Source organism: Mobula birostris, chromosome 8 (genome assembly GCF_030028105.1).
Source record: "Mobula birostris isolate sMobBir1 chromosome 8, sMobBir1.hap1, whole genome shotgun sequence".
Classification (NCBI taxonomy): domain Eukaryota; kingdom Metazoa; phylum Chordata; class Chondrichthyes; order Myliobatiformes; family Myliobatidae; genus Mobula; species Mobula birostris.
In genome coordinates this window covers 155,765,511-155,792,157 of record NC_092377.1, presented here as the reverse complement: position 1 = coordinate 155,792,157, position 26,647 = coordinate 155,765,511, and the positions used below count along the sequence as shown (strand labels likewise).

The 26,647-nt window shown below is 42.7% G+C and overlaps 1 protein-coding gene across 1 annotated transcript in view; it reads right to left on the bottom strand.

Moving 5' to 3' along the window:
* LOC140202337 (leucine-rich repeat transmembrane neuronal protein 4) overlaps positions 1 to 26,647 on the bottom strand; it is a 361,185-nt gene that overhangs the window by 194,245 nt on the left and 140,293 nt on the right. The window lies entirely within an intron of this gene.

Genomic DNA, 26,647 nt, shown 5'->3' with positions numbered 1-26,647 from the left:
TGCATTTGGTTTGTTTGTAACGGAAGTAAAGACTGCTGCTTTTAAGCACATAAAACAACTCTTGTATGTTATAAGCACAGAATGTTACCTGGTTTACAGGGCTTTTGCTATCATGAGAGGCTGGACAGACTTGGGTCGTTTTCTAGGGAGTGGTAGAAGCTGAGGGGAGATCTGACAGAGGTTTATGACACTATGAGATTCAGAGATAGAGTAGACAGGGACTATCTGTTTTTCCCAGGGAAGAAATGTCTAATACCAGAGGACATACATTGAAGTGGAGAGGGGGTAGGTTCGAGGGGGATGTGAGGGGTAAGTTTTTCACTCAGAGAGTGGTGGACACCTGGAATGCGCTGCTTGGTATGGTGGTAGAGGATTGGAGGCTTTTAAGAGACTTTTGGATAGGCACATAGATGTAAGGAAGATGGAGGGATGCAGACATGGTGCAGATGGGAGGGATTTGTTTTTGGGTTTTTAAAAATTTACTTTTTAGATGGTTTGGCACAACATTGTGGGCCAAAGGGCTTGTTCCTATGCTGTACTGTCCTATGTTCCATATAAAATCCTGCAGGGTTAAGCTTTATATACAGAGAGTGGCTGATATCTGCAATCTGCTTCCAGGGGAGGTGGTACAATTTAGATACAATAAATACATTTAAGTGGAATTTTAAAAGACGCATTACTATGCTGACTTGATCTTGTGCAGCAAAGTTGGGTTAGTGTGAATGAGTTAAAAGATTGGCATGAATGTGATGGGCTGAAGATCCTGTTTCAGTGCTGTACAATACTATAATTCTATAACACCCACACTAAGAGTAATTTGCAGTGACCAATTAACCTACTGACCTGAACAACTTTCAGATGTGGCAGGAAACCCACATAGTTCAAAACCTCCACTCAGCTTCCACATTACTGGGCCAATTAGAATCATTGGGTTGTTTCAACTATTAATACTCCCACACATCACCCCTGGACAGCCAAGGCCTAAATGTTGTCCACCATTCTCCTTGTTACTGACTCACCAAGGTATAAAATGGGTGAAGGTTAGTCAGGCATGCAAATATTTCACAGCTTCAGATTTCAGGCTTTGTGGGTAATATTTATTGATGCCAAATTTTGAACTAAAAGAAAAAGTGGCCTCTTCTTATAAACACAACCTCTAGACATCCAAAATAGCAAGGTGGACAAAGGATGGTGCCAACGTTTCGGATCTGAGGTTTATCGATTGGACTGCAGTTCAATTGGACTCTTTCGCTTTTATATTCTGTTTTTGCTTGTTCTGTCTTGTTGCCGTCTGGGCGATTTCTTTGTTTTTCATGTGTGGGGAGCGTTTTTAATGTTCTTGTTGCTGTTTGTATAATTAGATTTTTTTTTGCGTTTGGGAGGGTTTGATGTTCTTGTTGCCATTTGCACATTTTTTTTTTGTATGTGAGAGGTTTGACGTTCTTATTGCCATTTGTGCATTGGGGGTGGGTTTGATGTTCTTGTTGCTGTTTGGGTGATTTGTTTTTTTGTGCATGGGGGGGGTTGATGTTTTTCTTTGTATAGCTTCCATGATTTTCTTTGTTTCATGGCTCTCTGGAGAAGACAAATCTCAGAGGTCTATACTGCCTACATAAAGGTACTTTGAACTTGAAATTCTTTTGGATTGCAGTGAGTGCAGGTTTGATTTCTTTGTGTTCCAATGGATGATCGGACTCAAAGACAGCCAAGGGGCTTAAAGAGAGCTAATCACAGCAAATATTTTGCCGCTGGCACACAGCAATAAATAACATAGCCCTATAAATATTTTTTGGAACTTGCAAATTCTCTGAATGCCAGCAACGGTTTTTACTTTCCCAATTTAACTATAAATTAAATAGCAGCAAATTTCCATCAAGCAAGGTCCATCAGATGACATTTGCAATGATCATTTGATCTCTCTCCATGATGAAATTTGACATTCATCTGCCAAATCTTCCTATTCTTACACTTACTGATGAATGGCACAGGCAGCAATCCAGAGATTATTACCCTGGAAGTCCTTCTTTTCAGCTTTCTACCTAACTCCTTATATTCTTATTTCAGGACCTCTCCCATTTTCCTACATATGTCATTGGTACCAATATGTACCACAACTTCCAGCTGCTCAGCCTCTCTCTTTAGAATGTTGTGAACCCAGTCTATGACATCCCTCATCTAGGCACCAGGGAGGCAACATAACATCCACGTGTCTAGTTCACGTCCACAGAATCTGCTGCTTTCTCATCTAATTATGGAAACATCACTTGGTGAGTCAAATGTCAGGATTTCTGACTAATTGGAACGTACGGTATATTACCATTGTACTTGTTCTCACTGAATTGAATGTGGGATCTTGCTGCACACTTTGGCTGCAGTTTTTCCCAAGATGAATTATTTTTTTATTACTATTTAGAGATACAGCACAGTAATGGGCCCTCTTGGCCCATACTGCCCAACTAGCCCATGTGGACAATTAACCTACTAACTACACCTTTGGAATGTGGGAGGAGACTGGAGCACCTGGAGGAAACCTGCGCAATCACAGGGAGAATATATGAACTCCTTATAGACAGTGATGGAATTGAGTCCAGGTCACTGGCAGAATAATGGCATTATGCTAACTGTTAATATAACCATGCTGCACAACCAGCAGAGCACAAAACATTGGTGGCAGCTAACAGAGGCATATGTTCAATGTAAGAATTACACATAGCTCAGAAGGACTAATCTATACTAGGTTGGTCCAGTGACATATGCCAATTGTAAAGTACTTGTTTTTTTTAATGATTGGTTCACTGTATCTCAGTGAATCTAATCATAACTTAATAAATTAAGAATTCTAACTTCAGGTGATGGCAGTTCAAAAGGTTTCCATTGCCTGCAATGTACTTTGGGGAAGTGGAACGTCAAGTCAAAGTCAAAGTAAGTCCACTATCAAAGTACGTACACTCAGTGGCCTCATTATTAGGTACCTCCTGTACACCAGCTCGTTAATGCAAACATCTCACCAGCCAATCGTGTGCCAACATCTCAGTGCCAACATCTCAATGCCATAAAAGCATGCAGGTCAAGAGATTTTGTTGGGACCAAACATCAGAATGGGGAAGAAATGTGATCTCAGTGATCCTGACCGTGGAACGATTGAACGCATAACACGCTGAGCCTTGGAGTGGTTGGGTTACAGCAGCAGAAGACCAAGAACGTTTATTTATTTATTTATATTTATAGAACATAGAATAGTACAGCACAGTACAGGCCCTTCGGCCCACAATGTTGTGCCGACCCTCAAACCCTGCCTCCCATATAAGCCCCCACCTTAGATTCCTCCATATACCTGTCTAGTAGTCTCTTAAACTTCACTAGTGTATCTGCCTCCACCATTGACTCAGGCAGTGCATTCCACGCACCAACCACTCTCTGAGTAAAAAACCTTCCTCTAATATCCCCCTTGAACTTCCCACCCCTTACCTTAAAGCCATGTCCTCTTGTATTGAGCAGTGGTGCCCTGGGGAAGAGGCGCTGGCTATCCACTCTACCTATTCCTCTTATTATCTTGAACACCTCTATCATGTCTCCTCTCATCCTCCTTCTCTCCAAAGAGTAAAGCCCTAGCTCCCTTAATCTCTGATCATAATTCATACTTTCTAAACCAGGCAGCATCCTGGTAAATCTCCTCTGTACCCTTTCCAATGCTTCCACATCCTTCCTATAGTGAGGTGACCAGAACTGGACACAATACTCCAAGTGTGGCCTAACCAGAGCAATACAACACAGAGTAGGCCCTTCCAGTCTTTCGGGCCAACCTCTGACAAACTCGATTAACCCTAACCTAATCATGGGACAATTTACAATGATGAATTAGCCTACCCAGTATGCCTTTGGACTGAGGGAGGAAACCGGAGCGCCCAGAGAAAACCCCCAAGGTCACGGGAAAGAACGTACAAACTTCTTTAAGACAGCGGCAGGAGTTGAATCCGTGTCGCTGGTACTGTCAAGCGTTGCTCTAACCACCTCACTACCGTGCTGCCCCAACGTTCAGAAATACACTCAGTGGCCACCTCCTATACATAATAAAGTAGCCACTGAGTGAATGTGTCATTATATACCACTTCGAGATTCATTTTCTTGCAGGTAATCACAAGAAAATGAAGAAATACAATAGAATTTATGAGAAACTATACATAAACAAACCGATGCACAAATAAAAAGTAGCTAATACTGAAAACATTGATTGTAGACTTCTTGAAATTGAGTCTGTAGGTTGCAGAATCAGTTTAGAGCCCTTTTTCTTAATTTCATTGTGACCTATAATTTGATGTTAGTAAATTTTCATTGCTACAGGTCCCCCCCGACCCGAGATTACGTGACAGGTTCCAGAGAAAAGTAAGCCTTTCGTTTCTCTGCTTTACAATGGGGCTCTGCCCAAGAGAGAGGCTCCCCAGTCAGCCATTCAAACAAATCCAACTGTTCCAAAAATCTTATCACGCTCTCAGATATCAGCAGTACTTCTCCGCAGAGAAGCTTTAAATGGCTGGTCCATTCTGCAGGAAATTTTGGTTGCAAAATCTATCACACAATACAGACAGTTAAAACAGTTCTTTTCATGACCTTAGGATAAACCAAAGTTCTTAACAACCAATCATGTTTTTAGAAGTGCAGTCACTGTTGGTAATGTAGGCAATTATTTTGTTCTCTGTTTGCTAATGAAAATGCATAAGTATAAATTGTAGCACATCAGAAATAACCACCCTCCCGATAACTTGGACTGTCCAATATAAATTATATGTAGAATGACAGATCCCTGGTATAGGCGGAGATGTAATCAGGGGGTCTACATAGTTTATATGCAAAATAACAGATCATCAGGAGAGAGGTACAGGCTGGAATGTAATTAAGAGGTTCAGAGAGCTTGCATAATAACAGACAATGGGTTACAAGGTGGAACTTAACTGAAATGTTTGGATGTTTTTACACAGAGTAACTGGCAGCAGAAATGCACAGTACTTGGCAGTCTAATCAAGGGATTCAGATTGTTTGCTTGCCTTGCAACGAGCGTGAGCTACAAAGAAGTTGAAAGTTTGCTACACTTTCAATAAGGAGTGACAGGTCCCAGAAGTGGAGTGGGCTACAATCCACCTGAAGAAAGGAGAGTCTTCATCACTGCTCCACTAAAAGTACTGTCTGTGTGTGCGCCCTTAACTCCTGGTGGAGTCGTCAGGGCGCCATCATGACAAGCTTTGGTATGCTCATCGTACGGCGTGTCTTGGGCATCTGAAACCTGGTGGACCCCAACCCTCTCCAGGTCTTTTTTTATATAAGTTAAAGTTATTAGCTCGACACTGAACCCAGGCATGGATGGAGAGCGTGCAAGGGAGCCAGCCGGATTCGAACTCAGGACCTCTCGCCCGGAAGTCCAGTGCTGATGTCACTACGCCCCCAGCCGACAAAAGTACAGTACAACTCTAGTAATCTGCCTCAATCCTACCTCCCCTCCATTATACTTCTCACAGCCTCATGTAAGCAGCCAACATAATCAGGAATCCAAAATACAGGAATTTCTACAGATGCTGGAAATCCAGGCCAACACACATACAAAATGGTGAAGGAGCTCAGCAGGTCAGCCAGCATCTATGTAAGGGAATAAATAGTCGACGTTTCAGGCTACGACTCTTCCTGGTCATCCTCTCTTCTCCCTTTTCAATCAGGGAGAAGACACATAAGTTGGAGAGTAGGTACCACCAGGCTCAAGCTGCTGAACAGACCTCTCTTACACCTCTAAAAGATGACCTTTTGATCTGCCAATCTACCAAAAATTCAAAGTTCAAAGTAAGTTTCATTATCAAAGTACATATATGTCACCATATACAACCCTAAGATTTATTTTCTCTTTTCTTGCAGGGATTACTCAACAAATCTATAGAATAGTAACTTTAGGAGGACCAATGCCCAACTAGAGTGCAGAAGACGACAATCCACACAAATGTAAATATAAATAAATATCTGTAAATAATGAGAACATGAGACGAAGAATCCTTGAAAATGAGTCCTTTGGTTGTGAGAATATTTCAATGATGGGGCAAGTGAAGTAGAGTGAAGTTATCACCATTTGTTCGAGAGCCTGATGTTTGAGAGATAATAACTGTTCCTGAACCTGATGGTGTGAGTCCTGAGGCTCTTGTACCTTCTTCCTGATGGCAGCAGTGAGAAGCCTGATGGTTGAGGGTTAGTAACTGATGTTGTACCACATCATGGCCATTCACTTTATTTATCCACCTGTGCAGCACATTCTCTGAAACTGCAGCACAGTATTCTGCGTCACCATCTGGTGTGGGTAATGGAGGGCGCTGCACAGGATTGAAAAAAAGTTGCAGGAAGTTGTGAACTTCATTAGTTCCATCATGAGCACTTACCATGACTCCATCACCCAGAACATGCAGAGCGGAAGAAGCCATTCCTGAATCACTGAGTGTGTGCCTTCAGGCTCCTGTACCCCCTTCCTGATGGTAACAGTGAGAAGAGGACATGTCCTGCGTGATGGGGGTCCTTACTGATAGATGCCACTTTTTTGAACCATCGCTCCTTGAAGATATCTTGGGGAGGGTAGTGCCCATGGTGGAACTGACTGAGTTCAAAACTTTCTGCAGCTTATTTTGATCCTGTGCGGTGGCCATCACATACCAAATGGTGATGCAGCCAGTTCGAAGGTGCCAGAATGTGCCACCACACATGCAGGCTGTCCCCTGCACATCCTCAGATTGTGTTAGTTGTTAACACGAATGATGCATTTCACTGTATATTTCGATGTATACATGATTAATAAATAAATAAATATAATCTAACTTAATCTAGTGTTGAGGAATCAGGGAGTCAGCAGAATGACTTACACATGTTCGGAGAATGGGTGAAGAAACAATAGGTGGGAAACAATGCAAAGAAATATAGGGTCATGCACAGAATGGGAAAAGGAATACAGGCAGACATTATTCTCTAAACAGGGAGCAAACTCAGAAATTGGAGGTGCAAAAGGACTTGGGAATCCTAGTGCTGGATTCCCTAAAGGGTAATTTGCAGTTTGAGTTGGTGGTAAGGAAGGCAAATGTGATGTTAACATTCATTTTGAGAGGACTAGAATATAAAAGCAAAGATGTAATGTTGAGGCTTTATAAGGCATTTGTCAGAACACATAAGGAGTATTGTGAGCAGCTACAGGCCCCTTATCTAAGAAAAGATGTGTTGGCATTGGAGAGGGTTCAGAGAAGGATTATGAGAATAATCCCGGGAATGAGATTAATATATGAGGAGTGTTTGATGGTTCTACGGTTGTACTCGCTGGAGGCTAGAAGAATGAGGGGGAATTGCATTGAACCCTATTGAATATTGTAAAGCAAAGGTAGAGTGGACATGGAGAGATGTTTCCTGTTGAGAGAGAGTCTAGACTAGAGGGTAGTAGTCTTAGTCATAGTCATACTTTATTGATCCCGGGGGAAATTGGTTTTCGTTACAGTTGCACCATAAATAATAATAGTAATAGAAATACTAATAGTAATACTACTATTAGTAAATAGTAAACAGTAATAGTCATGGAAATAATAAATAGTAATAGAATAGTAATAGAAATAAATAGTTAAATAGTAATATGTAAATTATGCCAGTAAATTATGAAATCAGTCCAGGACCAGCCTATTGACTCAGGGTGTCTGACCCTCCAGGGGAGGAGTTGTAAAGTTTGATGGTCACAGGCAGGGATGACTTCCTATGACGCTCTGTGCTGCATCTCGGTGGAATGAGTCTCTGGCTGAATGTACTCCTGTGTCCACCCAGTACATTATGTAGTGGATGGGAGACATTTACCAAGATGGCATGCAACTTAGACAGCATCCTCTTTTCAGACACCACCGTGAGAGAGTCCAGTTCCATCCCCACAACATCACTGGCCTTACGAATGATTTTGTTGATTCTGTTGGTGTCTGCTACCCTCAGCCTGCTGCCCCAGCACACAACAGCAAACATGATAGCACTGGCCACCACAGACTCGTAGAACATCCTTAGCATCGTCTGGCAGATGTTAAAGGATGTTAAAGGTCTCCTCAGGAAATAGAGACGGCTCTGACCCTTCTTGTAAACAGCCTCAGTGTTCTTAGACCAGTCCAGTTTATTGTCAATTCGTATCCCCAGGTATTTGTAATCCTCCACCATGTCCACACTGACCCCTGGATGGAAACAGGGGTCACCGGTACCTTAGCTCTCCTCAGGTCTACTACAACCTCAGAATAGAAGCACATCCCTTTAGAATAGAGATGAGGAGGAGTTTCTTTTGGCAGAGGTTGGTGAATCTGTGGAATTTCTTGCCACAGATGGCAGTGGAGGCCAAGTCATTGGGTATATTTGAAGCGGAGGTTGATAGGCTCTTGTAAGGTAAGGACGTCAAAGATTGTGGGGAGAAGGCAGAAGAATAGTTTTGAGAGGGAAAATAAATCAGCCATGATCGAATGTACAGCAGACTTAATGGGCCAAATGGCCTGATTCTGCTCCTAGGTCTCAGGGTCTTACAGTGTTTGACTGAATATACTCTGTGTCAGGGCCTTCCAAGGTATCAGTGGTCAAGGTATTAGCAGAATTTGAGAAACCTCATCCTACTAAGAGGATATCACTCTCCTCAAATTAGTCCTGTGGTTACTATCTTATCCTGAGGATTTCCTTTTTGATTCTACACTGAACAATGACATGAAGATCAGCAGAATTAAACTGGAGGATCACCCTACACTGACTTTTTTAATTGCAGTGTAGATCACAATCCCATTGTAATCATTGTACCTTCGAACTCAGCTGCAGGAGCTTTCTTTAGACATTCATTCCTAATTGTCCACTGGGTTGTGGTGTGGAGTTATGTCGCTACCAAAGGAAATGTAAGGTGCTCCTTCCATCTGCTAGCCTGCAGGTCACCCTTGGGCAAGGTGTAGCACCTGCTTAGCCCTCGATCAGGGTTACATGAAGTCATGGGAGCAGGTGGTGGATGGTCGTATGAACAGCCGGTGCATATCACAAGTCCTGGTTATGTGACCACTGACGCCAGGCAGACAATCTCTGAAGAGTATTGATAATGGCTGGGGGTCACCCAGAAGAAGGTAATGGCACTTCTGGAGAAAAAAATAATTGCCAAGAACAATCATGGACTTTGAAAGACCTTTTCACCTATGTCATTTGACATGATACATAATGATGATGATGTTGAGTTATCCAGAAATGGCACGGTATGGTGACAAAACAATTAGTGCTACTGCCTCTCCTGATCAATTCTGGTCAATCCTCACATCAACCCTGATCTGTCTCTGTGGAATTTGTATGTTCTTCTTGCCATGGGTTTCAAAATCAGTTAAAATTGAGTTTATTAGTATACAAGTACACGAATGTACAGGTGCAATGGAAAACTTATTTATAGCAGCATTGCAGGCATATAGAAATATATTCAATATTGTTCAATAACAACATAAATTATTTTATTTATCATTTATTGAGAAATGGTGCAGAGTGGGCCCTTCTGGACCGTCGAGCCCCACTGCCCAGTAACCCCTGATTTAATTGAGCCTAATCACAGGACAATTTACAATGACCACTTAATCCACCAACTGGTACGTCTTTGGACTGTGGGAGAAAACCGAAGCACCCGGAGGAAACCCACGCAGTCACAGGGAGAACCTGCAAACTCCTTATAGGCAGCAGTGGGAATTGAACCCATGTCTCTAGTACTGTAAAGCGTTGTGCTACCCACTACAATACCATGCCATGCTTTACAGTATATAAGAAAGAACATAATTAGAACCAAAAAGATCCACTGGATTGCAAAGTGGTCATGACATTGCCTACTGAAGTAGTGATAAAGGTTACCTGTACATAGCTTGGTTCAAGCACCAACACTCTGGCCACTGTAGTTTCTTTCCGCATTCCAAGGACCTGCTATTAGGTTAAAAGGACACCGTAAAAGGAGATTTTATTGAAACATATAAAATTATGAAAGGGATAGATAAGATAAAGGCAGGAATGTTGTTTTCACTGGTAGGTGAGACTAGAACTTGGGGACAGAACCTCAAGATTTAGGGGAGGAGATTTAGGACAGAGGTGAGGAGGAAGTGCTTTTCCCAGAGAGTGGTGAATCTGTGGAATTCTCTGCCCAATGAAGCAGTGGAGGCTACCTCAGTAAATATATTTAAGATAAGGTTGGATAAATGCTTGCATAGTAGGGGAATTAATGATTATGGGGAAAAGGCAGGTAGGTGGAGATGGCCAGATCAGGCATGATATTATTGAATGGCGGAGCAGGCTCGACAGGCCAGATGGCCAACTCCTGCTCCTATTTCTTATGTTCTAACGTATCTCTCAATAAAAACGAATGGAAATTGAGTTGATAGATAGTCATTCACAGGGGGTACAGGAAGATAAGGAGTGGGAAATAGGGTGAAAGGAATTGCTTTTTTTATTGGGAGCTGACATGCTCTCCATGTGCTGAATGGTATACTTCCTTGCTATAGAAGTATTAGATTTCAGTGGGAATTGAGACAATTTCAGGGTCTGCAGAGAGCACTCTAACTGCTTGCACCACCATCTGGCGTGGAAACGCCACTGAACAAGTGTGAAAAAAGCTGCAGAATGTTGTTAACTCGGACAGCTCCATCATGGGAACTAGATTCCCCAACATCAAGGACATCTTCAAAAGGCAATGCCTCAAAACAGGTGCCGTCCATCATTAAGGACTCCTCAATGCCCAGGTCATGCTCTCTTCTCACTGCCACCATCAGGGAGGAGGTACAGAAGTCAAAACATACATTCAACGTTTTAGGAACAGCTTCTTTCCCTCTGCCATCAAATTTCTGAATGGACATTGAACCCATGAACGCTGCCTCACTAGTTTGCACTAATAATTTTAATTTATATTAGCTAAGTAGTGCAAAAAGAGAACAAATATAGTGAGGAAGTGTTCATGGCTTAACTGTTTGTATATATAACTAATTGTAATTTACAGTATATTTTACACATTGCACTTATGACATATGTCAGTGATAACACACATGATTCTGATTCAATCATATTAGGTATGATGGAGTCAAGCGGAGCCTAGCACGTCAATTTCCTTTCCTAAAGACATGGAATGAAGAGTTTCTTTGATAATCCTGTGATTAGGTATCTACTGTTGCTGATACAAACATTTTAATTCCAAATTTATTCTACTAATTACCATGTAGGCTTTCACAGGATGAGCTGGGAATTAAGCTTAAGCCCAAGACAAAAATAGAATGTTGAGATAAACTGATTCACTGGACAAAACCCAATTTTTCCATATTCACTACACAGACTTGGTCCTGCAAGTCTGTGCTAGTCCACAAAACAAGCCTATTCCCCCACAGATTCCCATCAATTCCACCCCAGATGCGATCACTTGGGGCAATTTACATTGGTTAATTTATCTACCACCATACTTTTTGGGTTGTGAGAGGAAACTGGAGCACCTGGAGGGAATCCATGGCAGAGGGCAGGGTCTGATGGCGGAGAAGTTGTATGGCCTCAGTTGTAACGAGGATTAGGCCTCAAGCCATGGTGTTGACTGTTTACAGCCACCGGGAGAGAGGCATCAGAGCCAGTTCTCTCCACCGGGGGCAGCGTCGCGCAGAGTCCAGTCTGGAGTCAGTGCTGCCCTTCCAGTGTTTGCTCAGCAGAAGACAAGTTGTTGTGGTCATTTGCAGAATTTGGTGGCGTTGGATGGCCTGAGTTTGAACTCTTTTATTAAGTGGCTGTACCTTTCCATCCTATAGGTGCTGTGTGTGCTTTGTGCGGAGTGTGACTGTTGGTATTGTGTTTTCCACCTTGACCCCAGGGTAACGCTGTCTCATTTGGCTGTACTCATAACAGAAGCTAATAAGGAAATAATCAGATGGTCTCCATTAGTGAACTAATGGGATACATCCCATTAGATCACTAATAGACAGCACCGCAGCATAATGGTTAGCATAACACTATTATGGCACCAGCGACCTGGGTTCAATTCCACCACTGTCTGCACGAAGATTGTACACTCTCCACATAACAGTGTGTGGTAGCCTCCAGGCACTCCTGTTTTCTTCCACATTTCAAAGACATAAGGGTTAAATAAGGTTGTAACTGCGTGGCGTGGGTTCGTTGAGCTTGAAGGGCCAATTACTGTGCTACATATCTAAATAAAAATTTTTAAAAAACTAAATAAGATCCTCTGATAATTTAACCAGAATTATCAGCACATGAGAGAAAAGTTACTGTTTCAATCACCCATCAGTTCTCATCAGGCTTTGCTTCCAGAGTTTTAGATCTATTTACACACTTCCTCTGAGGGTCCTGAAGAAGGGATTCAGCCCAAAACATAGGCTGTTTACTCAATTCCATAGACGCTGCCTGACCTGCTGAGTTCCACCCGCATTTTCTATGCGTTGCTTTCAGTTTCCAGCTTCTGTGGACTTTTTCGTGCTTGCACATTAGTTCTGATGCTTTCAGCATCTGACCTCCAGGTGCACCCTCTAGAGCCACGTTTGGAACAGCAGATGTTTTCATTTACTCCTCCAGGGCGCTGGGAACTGTGGGGATAACAAGGGCTCTGGCAGCTGATGTCTGGTAATGCACTAGAACCTAGTGTGTTATGTTCCTGTTTGAGGTGTCTCTGGAACGAGGACAACAGGTTCAGGTTCTCCTGATGCAGTACCCCGTCACACAGCGAAACAACGTAATGCAATTGGCAAGGTTGTTCAGCATGCGCAGAAATAAAGAATTCGGGTCTACATGTGCATTTTGGACATGTCAAGACTGAGATCTAAGATTATTTTTATCTGTCACATTTGCATCGAAACATACAATGAAATGGCTCATTTGCATCAACGGCCAACACAGCCTGACTATGTGCTGGGGTCAGCCCGCAAGTGTTGTCTTGCTTCCAGCACTAACATAGCATGCCCAAAGCTTACTGGTCCTGATCTCTGTAGGGAACCTGAAGGAGATCTCTCTGGGTTATGTCAGGCCATTGTTCTATGTAAAACAACTGCTGCACTTGTTCTTATAACAATGAATATCCCACAAGCTATGGGAAATATACTGCGATATTCTCATGGAACTGTAACAAGAAAGATCTACATGTCACATGGATGCTTTGCTTAAATATTACAACCAAAATTAGTTATTTTAGTATTTGGTTTATTTATTTTATTTAGAGGCCCTTCTAGCCCAATGAGCCCATGCCACCTAATTACATCCATGTGACTAATTGTCACTGCTGCCATCAGGTAGAAGGTACAAGAGCCTCAGGACTCAGGAACAGTTTTTACCCCTCAACCATCAGGCACCTGAGCCAGAAGGGACAACTTCACTCAACTTCACTTGCCTCATCATTGATCTGTTCCCACAACCTATGGACTCACTTTCAAGGGCTCTTCATCTCATGTTCTCCATGTAGATATACAGCTTGTTCATTTACTACTGTTGTTTTTTTCTTTTTGTATTTGTACAGTTTGTTGTTTTATGCACTCTGGGCGAATGCCCTAGATTCTGTTTTAGTTATTATTCTATACGTTTGTTGAGTATGCCCACAAGAAAATGAATCTCAGGTTTGTATATGTACTTTGACAATCAAATTTACTTGCGGTTGAACTTAACCGTGGGAACTTGGGAGTAAACTGGAGCATCCGGAGGAAATTTACGCAGCCATGGGAAGAACGTACAAGCTCCTTATGGGTAGCGGCAGGAATTGACCCCCGATTGCTGGCACTGTAATAGGATTACACTAACCACTATTCCCATCAGTTTGTTTCGGGCACATGGTAAAATATAGGCTTTCCTTTAGGAAGCCACAACTATCACATGCTTGAAGTGATCTTATCCTTTGTCAGCTAGGATGACTCTTGCTGCACTTTTAGTTAGCTGAATTAAATTGAAACAAATGGTATCTATATAAATGAGTTGCTAGGGCAACATTTACAATGTTTTTTGCAGCTTTTGTACTGAGTTAAATCAGCCTCGGGATGTAAAGCCTCCTGGAGCTTACAGCCTGTTAATGACTCTGCTAAGACAAGGTCAGCAACCAGAAGCCAAGTCTAACTTGGATGTCACTGTGTGCTGGAATTGTTCAGCCAGCTGCTGGAGGATTAAAACTAGACTTGAAGGCAGAATTGTAGTTAATCCTTCTTGTACCACTTCAACTAAAGTATAAAACTTGTCTCCCACGCAAGATATAAACACAAGAGCTTTTGCAGGTGCTGGAAATCTTGACCAACGCATACAAATTGCGGAGGAACTCAGCAAGTCAAACTGCATCTATTGAGGGAATTGAGTTGACATTTCAGGTTGAGACCCTTGCTGCATACAGGAGTTGGAAGAGGCAAATCTAGCTCTCCATGTGCCGAGATATAAATCTGTTTGAACTGAGAAAGTTCCTTGGAGTTAGGTAAGAGAACATCCATAAGCAAATGCAAAAAAAAACTCTGGTGAAACCTCTTTACCCAAAGATTAGTGAAATTTCAAACCTTGTTACACATAGAATATTCATATAAGAGCATGTGAAATGCTGGGAGTACAGCCCCTCAGATTTGTTCTGCCACTCACAAATCTGGTTCTCTGTCTCATTCTCTCCAATCCCATCTCATCTGAATGTCCAAAAGTTTGCAGATCTCAGCCTTGAATGACTGCGCTTTCAGCACTCTTTGTGAGAGACATTTCTGAACTCTAAATGAAGAAATGTCTCCTCAACTCAGTCCCAACTGGTAGACTCCATACTCAGGAATGACAATCCCCTATCGCTGATGTTTCATCCCAAGGAAACTGTTTCTCAACATTAACCCTGACAACCCCACTCACAGTCTTGGGTTTGCTTTAGATCATTCTTCCAAACTCCAGAGAGCAAGCAAACAGAAGCCGGGAAGCACCTGAGGTGTAAAGGATGGAATATTTTATAAAGCCATAAACTTCGCAATAGAGTCATACAGTATGGAATCTGATCCTTCAACCCAACTGGTTCATGGTGACCAAGATTCCCAATTAAGTTAATTTCACTTGCACAAGTTTGGTCCATATCTCTCTAAGCTTTTTCTATCCATGTACCTTTTGGGTGTTGTTAATGTAACTGCCTCAACCATTTCCTCTGGAGCTCACTCCATATATGCACCACTCTCTGGGTGAAGAATTTGTTCTTCAGGTTCCTATTAAATCTCTCCTCTCTCACCCTAAACCTATACCCTCTGGTTCTCGATTTCCTTTTCTTAGGAAAAAGACTGCGTATGCTTCTCATGACTTGATCATCCCTCATTTTCCTATGTTCCAGTGAATAAAATCCTAGCCTCTACAACTCAGTCCAACAAGTCCTAGCACAATCCTCGTGAATGTTTTCTGTACTCTTTCCAGCATAATGATATCTTAAGCAGGGTGTCTAAACCTGAACACAATATTCCAAATGTGGCCTCACCAAACTCTTGTACAACTGCAAGTTAATACCCTAACTTCTATACTGAATGCTTTAATACCATGTTAATGTTCAGTTGAAGAAAGCCATAAGGAGGCTTGTGGAAGGGACATTTGGATCAAATTGTCTTCCTAGAGACTTTATCACATAACAGAGGAAAATCAGAAGCCAGTAACATCTTATTATTCCCTAACACTAAACTTAGCTTGATTACTCCAGTCTCCATCAGCTGTCCGCAAAACCATGAGTATATTATCTGTACTAACTGGAGCTCATATGATTAAAACGTGCTCTAAGTATGACACAGAAGACTTGGTGGGGAGAGTGACAGAGGAGACCCAGAGTCTGGTTCCCAAGGGTGGAAAATCTGGAACTGTATAGTGTGCTTTTCGGACAAAAGGGTCAACCGCTTGGAGCTGAGATGTGAAGGAACTCCAGTCCAAGCAGGTTGTAGGTGTTTGGAACTATAGATGATCACAGACACTCAGTAACTGACTGACTTCAAAACTAAGATCATTGGATTTAGAGCACAAAAGAAAACCCAGAGGATATGATAATAGGGCTGTTTGAGAATAGAAGAGGTCATGATCTTATCGCATGCAGGATTTCCTGGTGGCAAACCACTTTAATTCCAATCTCCAAACCCATTCCAATGTGTCACTCCATGGCATCCTCTTGTTAGAGGAGCAAAACCTTATATTCCATTTAGGTAGACTGCAACCTGATGGCATGAATATTGATCTCCCTAACTTCTGGCATTTTTTCCTGCTCCCACTTCCTTCTTTTTCAATTCCCACACTGGCTTCCCTTTTAACTCATCTCTGCTCCTCCCCTTCCTATTACCACCCTCTTCTTCCCTTTGTCCCATGGTCCAATCTCTTCTTATCAGAAAACTTCTTCGCCATTCCTTTACTGTTTTCACCCATCACCTCGCAGCGTCTTACTTTATTCCCACCCTCACCAACCTTGCTTCACCTATCACCTTCCAACTTGTACTCCTTCCCCTCTCCCACTTCCTTATTCTGGCAGCATTTAGCAAGTGGTCTGTGTACCCAAGGTTAAGAACCACTATTGTAAAAAAAAGTGTTTTAATCAAAATTCAAAATTCCATTCTTCAGTACACAATTCTAAAGGAGAATGAAATGATTGTTACTTCAGATCCGATGCAGGATAAGACCATAAGACCATAAGATATAGGAATTAGGCTATTTGGCCCATCGAGCCTGCTTTGCAATTTAATCATGGCTGATCCATTTTTCCTCTCAGCCCCAATCTCCTGCCTTCTCCCCACATCCTGTCATGCCCTGACCAATCAAGAATATATCAATCTCTGCCTTAAATATATGCAAAGACTTGGCCTCTACAGCTGCCTGTGGCAATGAATTCCACCAATTCACCATTCTCTGACTAAAGAAATTCCTCCTTATCTCCATTCTAAAAGGATGCCTCTCCATTCTGAGGCTGTGTCCTCTGGTCCTAGACTCTTCCACCATAGGAAACATCCTCTCCACATCCACTCCATCAAGGCCTTTCAACATTTGGTAGGTTTCAATTAAGTCACCTCTCATTCTTCTGAATTCTAGTGAATACGGGCCTAGAGCCATTAATCGCTCTCCATATGACAAGCCATTCAGCCCTTCAATCATTTTCATGAACCTCCTTTGAACCCTCTCCAGTGTCAGCACATTTGTTCAACGATAAGGGGCCGTAAACTGCTCACAATACTCCAAGTAAGGCCTCACCAGTACTTTATAAAGCCTGAACATTACACCCTTCCTTTTATATCCTAGTCCTCTTGAAATGAATGCTAACATTGCATTTCCCTTCCTCACCACAGACTCAACCTGCAAATTAACCTTTAGAAATTTTAGCGCAAGGATTTCCAAGTCGCTTTGCTCCTCAGATTTTTGAATTTTCTCTCCATTTAGAAAGTAGTCTACCCTTTTATTTCTTCTAGCAAAATGCATGACCTTACACATCCCAACACTGTATTCTATCTGCCATCTCTTTGCCCATTCTCCTAATCTGCTTAAGTCCTTCTGTTGCCTCCCTACTTCCTCAAAACTATCTGCCTAACCACCTATCTTCGTATCGCCTGCAAACTTTGCGACAAAACCATCAATTCCATCATCCAAGCCATTGGCATATAATGTAAAAAGGAGTCCCAAGACAAACCCCTGTGGAACACTACTAGTCACTGGCAGCCAATCAGAAAAGGGTCCCTTTATTCCCACTCTTAGCATCCTCCCAATCAGCCAATCAGCCATGCTAGTATCTTTCAGGTAGTACCTTAGATTCTTAACTTGTTAAGAAGCCTCATGTGTGGCACCTTGTCAAGGGTTTTCTGAAAATCAAAGTACACAACATCAACCAATTTTCCTTTGTCCACCCTGCTTGTTACTTCTTCAAAAAATTCCAGCATATTTCTCAGGAAAAATTTTCCCTTGAGAAAACCTTGCTGACTACAATCTACTTTATCATGTGCCTCCAAATACTCCAAAAAGCACAATAGGCCAAAAAGACACGAGAAAAAAACAAAAAATATAAATATAAATACAATTCTATAGCACATAATGTAGAAGTTACTGTTATACAGTATAGCTATACTGATTGTATGTGCTGTACACAAAAGGAAACTAGGTGATGTGTATGTCGGAGTGGTGGGGTGGATTAATGGGTGGGGGTGTTGCTCAGCCTGATGGCTTGGGGGAAGTAATTGTTTTTGATTCTGGTGGTCCTGGTATGGATGCTTTGCAACCTTTTCCTGATGTGAGTCCATAAGCAGGGGTGTATAGGGTCCTTCATGACCTTTCTGTATATACATATCCTTGATAGCAGGTAGACCAGTGCTGGTGATGCACTGGGCAGTTTTAATTACCTTTTGGAAAGTCCTCCTATCTGCTGCAGTGCAGTTTCTGTACCAATCACAACCGCAACTTCCTCCGGTTTGTCAAAAAGTGGCCGTATCATGTTGGAACCAGCCTGCACCTCATGGTCTCCTTCATACCAGCTCCTGAGGCTGCGCTGTCCTTCCGTAGACCTGTGGTCCCCAACACACATCTGCTTTCATGATCTCAGTCATTCCAAGAGGTGCAAGGGAAAGGGGTAACAACTAGAGCTCAGGTGGCAGAATCTGAGGCTCTTCCCACAGACAAACCATTAGTCTGCTGACAGCTCTCAAAGGCCTTTGCACAGTTTCTTAGAATCTTCCGAATATTTAAAAAATAATAATTTTTTTAACAAATTATAAAATCACTTGAAATATTTTAATTAGAACATTAATTAATAATATTAATATCACTTAAATGAAGAAAAAACATCTTCACTTTTTTTAATGAAGATTGCTGAGCACATTTAAAAGCTTGAGGCTAGATGCACCACCCACACTAATGTAGCTCTCCCTAGAGTGTCAAAGGACACCTGAGAGACATTTTTTTGAAATTAAGAGAGGCACAGATAGAAAAGACAGTCAGAATCTTTTCTCCAGGATGGAAATATCAAACACAAAGGGACATGGCTTTAAAGCTAGAAGAGGGAGGTTTAAAGGCGACATAAGGGGCAAATAATTTACACAGAGAGCGGTAGGTGTTTAGAACAGCTTATCAGGGTAATAGTGGAAGCAGCCATGATGTGCCTGTCCATGGCCTCCTCTTGTGCCAAAATAAGGCCTCCCTCAGGGTGGAGGAGCAACAGCTTATGTTCTGTCTGTGTACCCTCCAACCTGATGGTATGAATATCGATTTCTCCTTCAGCTGAACAGAAGTCCCTCCCCCCCACCCCCCCACGTTCTCTATTCTCCAATCTGACCTTTTACTTCTTTTGACGTACCTATCACTTACCCCTGGGTCCCCTCCTCCTTCCCTTTCTCCTAATGTGCACTCTCCTCTCCTATCAAATTCTTTCTTCTCCAGTCCTTGGCCTTGACCACCTGGCTTCACCTATCACCTTTCAGCCAACCTCTTTCTCCTGCCACTACCATTTAGCTCAGGCATCCCCCCGCTTCCCTCGCAGTTCTGAAGAAGGGTCTTCGCCCAAAACGTTGACTGTTTGCTCTTTTCCATAGGTGCTGCCTGACCTGCTGAGTCCCTCCAGCATCTTGAGTGTGTTGCAGAGGAAGCAGCCAGTTTGGTGGAGCTAACACATACATATGAAGGGAATGGAGGGACATGGATGATACATGTACGTTTCTTATAAACTGGCACAATATTGTGGGCTGAATGGCCTATCTAGAGAACTACTTTTCTATGCAACGTCAAGGAACCAAAATGAAGGCTACCCCACTCTTTAGATCAAGTAATTACTGAAAGTCCCTGGACTCAATGCTGGGAGAAAGGTGGGCCAGGGAATCAGATGAACCCAGAGCAGTGGACCATCTGTAAGGTTCGTCCATCATCGTCGATGAAGACCTCGACAACACTAGTCACTTTGAGACTGGATGAGGTGTGTCCGAAGATGACTGCTCAGGCCAATTCGGGCACAGAATGTCCTGGCACATGTTGGGCAGACACGTGTAGGCACTGCAGTTGTTGCGCTGGTGGCTCTGGACTTGCGCAGCTCGCGCTTATTTTGTGCTTCAGCAATGCGCCTTGCTTCGTAAGCTTGACAGCCCTTGTGGATGAGGCCGCGCCAGCTAGAGTGGTTTTGTGCCAGCATTCCCCAGGAGGTTGTGTCTATGTCAAATGACTACAGGGAGGCCTTTAATGTGTCTTTGCAATGTTTCTTCTGCCCTCCATGTGAGCATCTTCCAGCAGAGAGTTCCCCAAAAGGGAGCTGCTTGGGTATGTGCTCGTCTGGCATGCGGATGACATGACCTGCCCACCGGGTCTGTGCTCTCATCAGCAGTGTGTGGACTGATGGCAGACTTGCTCCAGAGAGAAATTCAGTGTCTGGCACTTTATCTTGCCATCTGACGCCTAATATTCTGCGAAGACAAGTCATGTGGAAATGGTGGACCATAGCTCCAAGCTGAAGGAAGAAGGCACTCGGTCCAGAATGAAGCCATGGCATGCCAGCACCATCCAGCCCAGTCATATCCCTGATGAGCACTTGAATGCAACAAAAACCAGAGAAGAGGAAGAATGCAGGCTGGATTTAATTGCTGAACAAAGCACAAGATAATCAACCTCATATTTCAGTGCACATGGGAGATGGGGCTCTTCATTAAAAGCATTTAATATCATCACTCTTCTTAGTCTTATCTTGAATTTCTGTTGCTGCCTTCTTTCCACTGAAAACAAATTTTGTCCTTAGTTATTATGAGACTTGCCTGGAGAATTTTTCACACTGGGCCTGGCAGCTGTAATATTCTTCCTCTATTTGAAAGAAGGTGTGTTGAAATTGTTGTAAGGAAAAGTACTTGTGATCATCCTATCTGATCAGTACCTCCAGATCTTAAGAACATAGGAGGAGCATGAGTAAGCTAACTGTACCCATGACCTGTTCTGCCATTCAGTAAGTCAGGGATTGCTATTCATTAAGTTCAGTGGGGGCGGGCGGGGGGGGGGGGCATGATGGAGCAGTGGTTAGCGTAACACTTTTACATTGCCAGAGAATGAGGTTCAATTCCAGCCGCTGTCTCTGAGGAGTTTGTACGTTCTCCTCATGATTTAGTGAGCTTCCTCTAGGTTCTGTGGAGTCATCCAATGTTCCAAGATGGACATTGATTGTTCCAAGATGGACAGATTGATGTTAGTAAATTGTGGCTGCATTCCATTGGTGCCAGATGCATGGTGACACTTGCACAGACATATCCTCAGACTGCGTTAGTTGTTGACGCAAGCGAAACATTTCACTGTATGTTTTGTTATTTCCATGTACATGTGACAAATAAAAGCAAGCTTTTAAAAAAAATTAAGTCAATTCTTGGACTCAGTACTTTCTCGAAATTCCCCTACACCCACGGACTTCATGAGATTTAAATATCTGTCACCCTTCAGCTACGATATCGTCAATGAGTCAGCCTTCACGGTTGTCTGGATAGTGAATTCTGGAGACTCACGATGACCTGAGAGAAGAAATTTCTTCCTCACCTTTTAAATGGCTGACCCCTTATTCAAGAACAATGTCCCTGGTTCTAAATATCACCTTACTCCACCCTCCAGCAGTTAGGGAAACATCCTCTCAGAATCAACTTCCCTCAGAATCCTACACAGTGTTTTACAAAAGTCTTAGACACATATGTATTGCAAGGGAGCCTGTAGTAATTTTATGCACATGCCAGAACATACCTTCTCAAATATGAAATCCAAAGCTGTCTTCCACATACAGTCACAAAAACCCAAGAAAAGAGCATGAGCAGGCCACTCGGCCCCTTAGAACTGCCCTGACCTTTAACATGACCATTGCTGATCTATGCTGGCCTCAACTCCTCTTCTATGACAGTTCCCATAACGTTCAATTCCTTGACCTTGCAAATATTTATCTACCTCCGCCACAAATAAGTCCGGTGCTCTGACCTTCACTATCCCTGGGGTCAGAGAGTTCCATTCACTACTCTTTAAGGGAAGAAATTTCAAATACGCTACCTGTACTGGCTCCTCTTTATGCACCCTGTTTGTTACATCCTCAAAGAACTCTATTTAATTTGTCAAATATGATTTCATCACCAGCAACATCATTATGTGCCATGTCATATGACATGGGCGATCATGGTCATGTGACACGGCACACCTGTCTTTAAAGTGCGAGGGGTTATTGCCTGTGAGGAAGACCTCTTTACACTGTCGTTCTTATTTGTTCTCTCTATCCATGATCATGATTTTTTCTTGGCAAATTTTTCGACATAAGTGGTATGCCATTGCTATCTTCTGGGCAGTGTCTTCACAAGACAGATGACCCCAGCCATTATCAATACTCTTCAGAGATTGCCTTTAACTTTCATAAAAGGTTCCATTCAGAAACACAAATGATTGAAGATGCTAGAATATACAGCAGAAACCAAATCACTAGAGGAATTCAGAGGTTAGGCAGCGCTTGTAGAGGTAAATGGACAGTTACCTTTCAGGTAGAAACCCTGCATATGGATTGAAAGAAAAGGTGAAAGTAACGAACATAAAGAGGTGAAGGAAAGGGGTGGAGCAAGAGCTAGCAAGCAATAGGTGGATCATTTCATTAGTTTAGCACAATATTGTGGGCCGAAGGGCCTGTTTCTGTTATATCCTACATCCTATGGATCTTGTTGAGGAGGGACAACTGGCAGATGGAGGAGGGAAAAACGGAGATATCACCAGACACTGGGATTGACACGTGGAGGCTGCAGAAGATGGAATCAGTAGGAAAGGAAGATGGAGGATGGAACCAAATAAAGTTAGTGGGGTAGGCAGGTGATAAAATTCGGGAGAGATGACACAGGAGGGCTGAGATAATGGGCAGAGATGGAGTGAGTGAAAGATGGGAGTGTGTGATGGTGAGGGGTGAGGTGGACTGGGTGTAGGGTAAGCTGAGAAGCGCAGAAGGGGAGAGAAAAGGAACAGTGGCCCAACTACCTCACACCTCCAGCAACCCATATTCAATCCTGACCTCAGGTATTGTCTGCGTGGAGTTTTCACATTCCTCGCGGGTGCTTTGGTTTCCTCGCACGTTCCAAAGATATGTGGAACGGCAGGGTAATAACCCACTATCAATTAACCCTGGTGTGCGGTGACAGGCAGAACTTGGAGAATATTGTGGGGAGAGCAAAAATGGAAGTAACATCGGATCAGTTCAAATCGGTGGCTGTTCAAGCACTGGCTGAAGGAGCTATTTCCAAACCATATGAATCATTGCCTCTGCAATATAAAAGCATGGAACCAACAATGATGGGGCTGGCTGATGGAGATAACAGTGGTGATTAGGTGGTGGCTGGTCCAATAGTCATTAGAGCCTGTCAGAGTGCAGGGGAGATAGCAGAGTACAAGTGAGAAGCACGGAAAGATGCCTGAGTCTGCAACACCTACATTTGGAGCCTCACCATTAAACGACAAGAAAGGTCATCCACCAGAAACGTTATCTCTGTTCTTCTCTCTCTGCAGACGACCTGTTTCCGGCATTTTCAGCTTTCACTTCAGATTTCCAGCATCTGTAATTTTTTTTTCCTTTGCCTCTCAGTATAACAGCTACTTTTGCTTTAACAGCCTTTCTATTTCAAGATATTTTTAACTGAATTAAAATTCCCAAACTAGCATGATGGGATTTGAACTTACATTACTCTGCATCATTACCTCAATACTGGGAATGGTGGCACAGTGATTAGATTACTGGTCTAATGATCCTTTAACTTGAGTTCAGATCCTACGACGACAGCTGGGGAGCTTAAATTGAGCTAATTAAATAACCAGGCTTTCTTTTTAAAAGACTGGTCTCAGTAATGGTGACCATAAAATTACTGAATTGTTGTAAAAAACTACATTAGCTTCATTGGAGTCCTTCAGCAAAGGGAAAGCTATTTGGTCTAGGTGTGACTCCAGACCAATGACGAAATGATCAATTCTCAGCTGCACCCAAGAAGCAGGCCAGCAAGACACTCAGTTGCGATAAATAATGACCTCGCCAGCACCATCCCTACCTTACAAATAAATAAGTCAGTAGCCGCTTTATTAGGTACCGGAATGAAACACGGTGTGGTCTTTTGGTGCTGTAGCCATCCATTTCAAGGCTCAACATGTTGTGCGTTCAGGGATGCTCTTCTGTACCGCTTTCTGTAAACTCTAGAGACTGCTATGTGTGAAAGTCCCAGGAGATCAACAGTTTTTGAGATAAATCACCCATCTGGCACCAATGATTACTCCATGGTCAAAGTCACATAGATCATATTTCTTCCCCATTCTGATGTTTGGTCTAAACAACAACTAAATCTCCTGACCATGGCTGCATGATTTAATCCATTAAGTTTCTGCCTCATGATTGTTGATTATATATTTGCATTAATGAAAAGATGTACAGATGTACCTAATAAAGTGGCCACTGAGAGTATGTACTGAATCTACTTTTACCTTGAGGAAAGATAGAGTAATGGTACAGATAGAGTACTGATCCAGGTTCGACCCTGATCTCCGGCACTGGCTGCATGGTATTTGCAAGCCCTTGCTGTGACCGTGTGAGTTTCCTCCGTGTGTTGTCCCAAAATTGTATTGGTTGGTACGTTATACCTACTGGCTGGTACGTAAATGGCGGTAGAAGTTGAAGCTGATGGGAGGGTGGAGAGACCAAAAAGAAATTAAAAGTAAGATTTGTAAAAATTGGATGCTTGATTGTTGGTATAACTCAGCGGACAGAAGGATTTTCTGTATGGACCTATGACTTAATGATGGCATTAGATTCATTTACATGGGACTAGTCTGCTCAGGCTGATCCATGTGTGAAAGAATGGTCAATGCGAGAATGGGAAGGCAACCAAATGCGAAAAACAGGGAGAGAGTGAATTAATATCTGGGAGGAGTGAGGTACAGAGAAAATTGAATGCATTCTCTGCACTGTAATGTTAATTTTCACCTATTGACACCTTTGTGTGATATTAGTCAGAAGCTCTGTCAGACTCCCGAAATGATATTCCATCACGGAGTCTTTTGTGATGATATCTTAACTTTGATGGCTTTTCACGTTGATATAATTTACCGGTTCAAACCAGCTGTAGCACTTGTCAGGGATGATTTGTATCGATAAGTCCTGCATTAAAACAATAACAGTGCTTCTGACAAATATATGACAAAGACGAGAGCTACTAACTTCATCTCAGGGATTGGCATTGGTTGGCAAAGACTGATCTTCTGGTCCCGCATCAGGTAGGCATACATCCCCATTAGTGCTTTCAGTTGATAATCTCCCATTGTGATCTTCTGGTTGATACCTCCGTAGTGAACCATTCTGAGGTGCTGCTGTTCATAGTGAAATCCTGAATATTAAGCATCTACATTAAGGTTTGGAAAAACTCTAGATCATATTTCAAGGGTGTGACAACAAATACTTATGGGCAAGAAAGAAGCAAGGAAGAATCAAGAAGGCTCAAAACATCGACTGTTGTTCTGGCTGAGTAGTGCTATAACAACAACCTCTTACTCAATGTCAGCAAGACCAAAGAGCTGATTATTAACTTCAGGAGGAAGACAGCAGAGTTCCATCGGCCAGTCCTCATCAGAGGATCAAAGGGAGAGCGAGGGTCATCAACTTTAAATTCTATGATGTTATTACTTCAGAGGATCTGTCCTGGGCCCTTGACACCGGTACCAAGCTGTATCGGCCCTAGTGCCCTTTCCTTGGACAACATCGGTGGCATGGAGAGGGGCGACTTGCAGCATGGGCAACTGCCGGTCTTCCATACAACCTTGCCCAAGCCGACGGCCTGGAAACCTTCCAAGGTGCAAATCCATGGTCCCATGGGACTAACAGATGTCTATAGTCTGGGGCCCAGAACAATTACAAAGAAAGCACAGCAGTGCTCCTACTTTCTTAGGAATTTGAGAAGATTCTGCATGACATCTAAAGCTTTGACAAGCTTCTAGAGATGAGTAGTTGAGAGTATATTGTCTGGCTGCATCACAGCCTGGCATAGAAACACCAATGCCCTGGAATGGAAAATCCTTCAAAAGAATGGATACAGCCTAGTCCATCATGGTAAAGCCCTCCCCACCATTGAGCACATCCACATAAAGCATTGTTGCAGGAAAGCAGCCTCCATCATCAGGAGCTCTCACCCCACAGGGCATGCTCTCTTCTCATAGCTGCCATCAGGAAGAAGGTACAAGAGCATCAGGGTTCACCACCAGGTTCAGGAACATTTATTACCCCTCAACCATCGGACTTGAACCAAAGAGAATAACTTCACTCAGCTTCACTTGCCCCGTCATTGAAATGTTCCCTCAACCTATGGACTCACTTTCAAGGACTCTTCACCTCATAGTCTCTATATTTATTGCTTATTTATTATTATTAATTCTTTCATTTTGTGGTTGCACAGTTTATTGCACACTGGTTGAACCTCCAAGCTGGTGTGGTGTTTCATTGATTCTATTATGGTTTTATGGATTTATTGAGTATGCCCTCAAGAAAATGAATCTCAGAACTGTGTATGGTGACATATTAGATAACATTAGATTAGATTATGAGCACACGCAGTCCTCTTTTATTGTCATTTAGTAATGCCTGCATTAAGAAGTGATACAATGTTCCTCCAGAATGATATCATAGAAACACAAGACAAACCAAGACTAA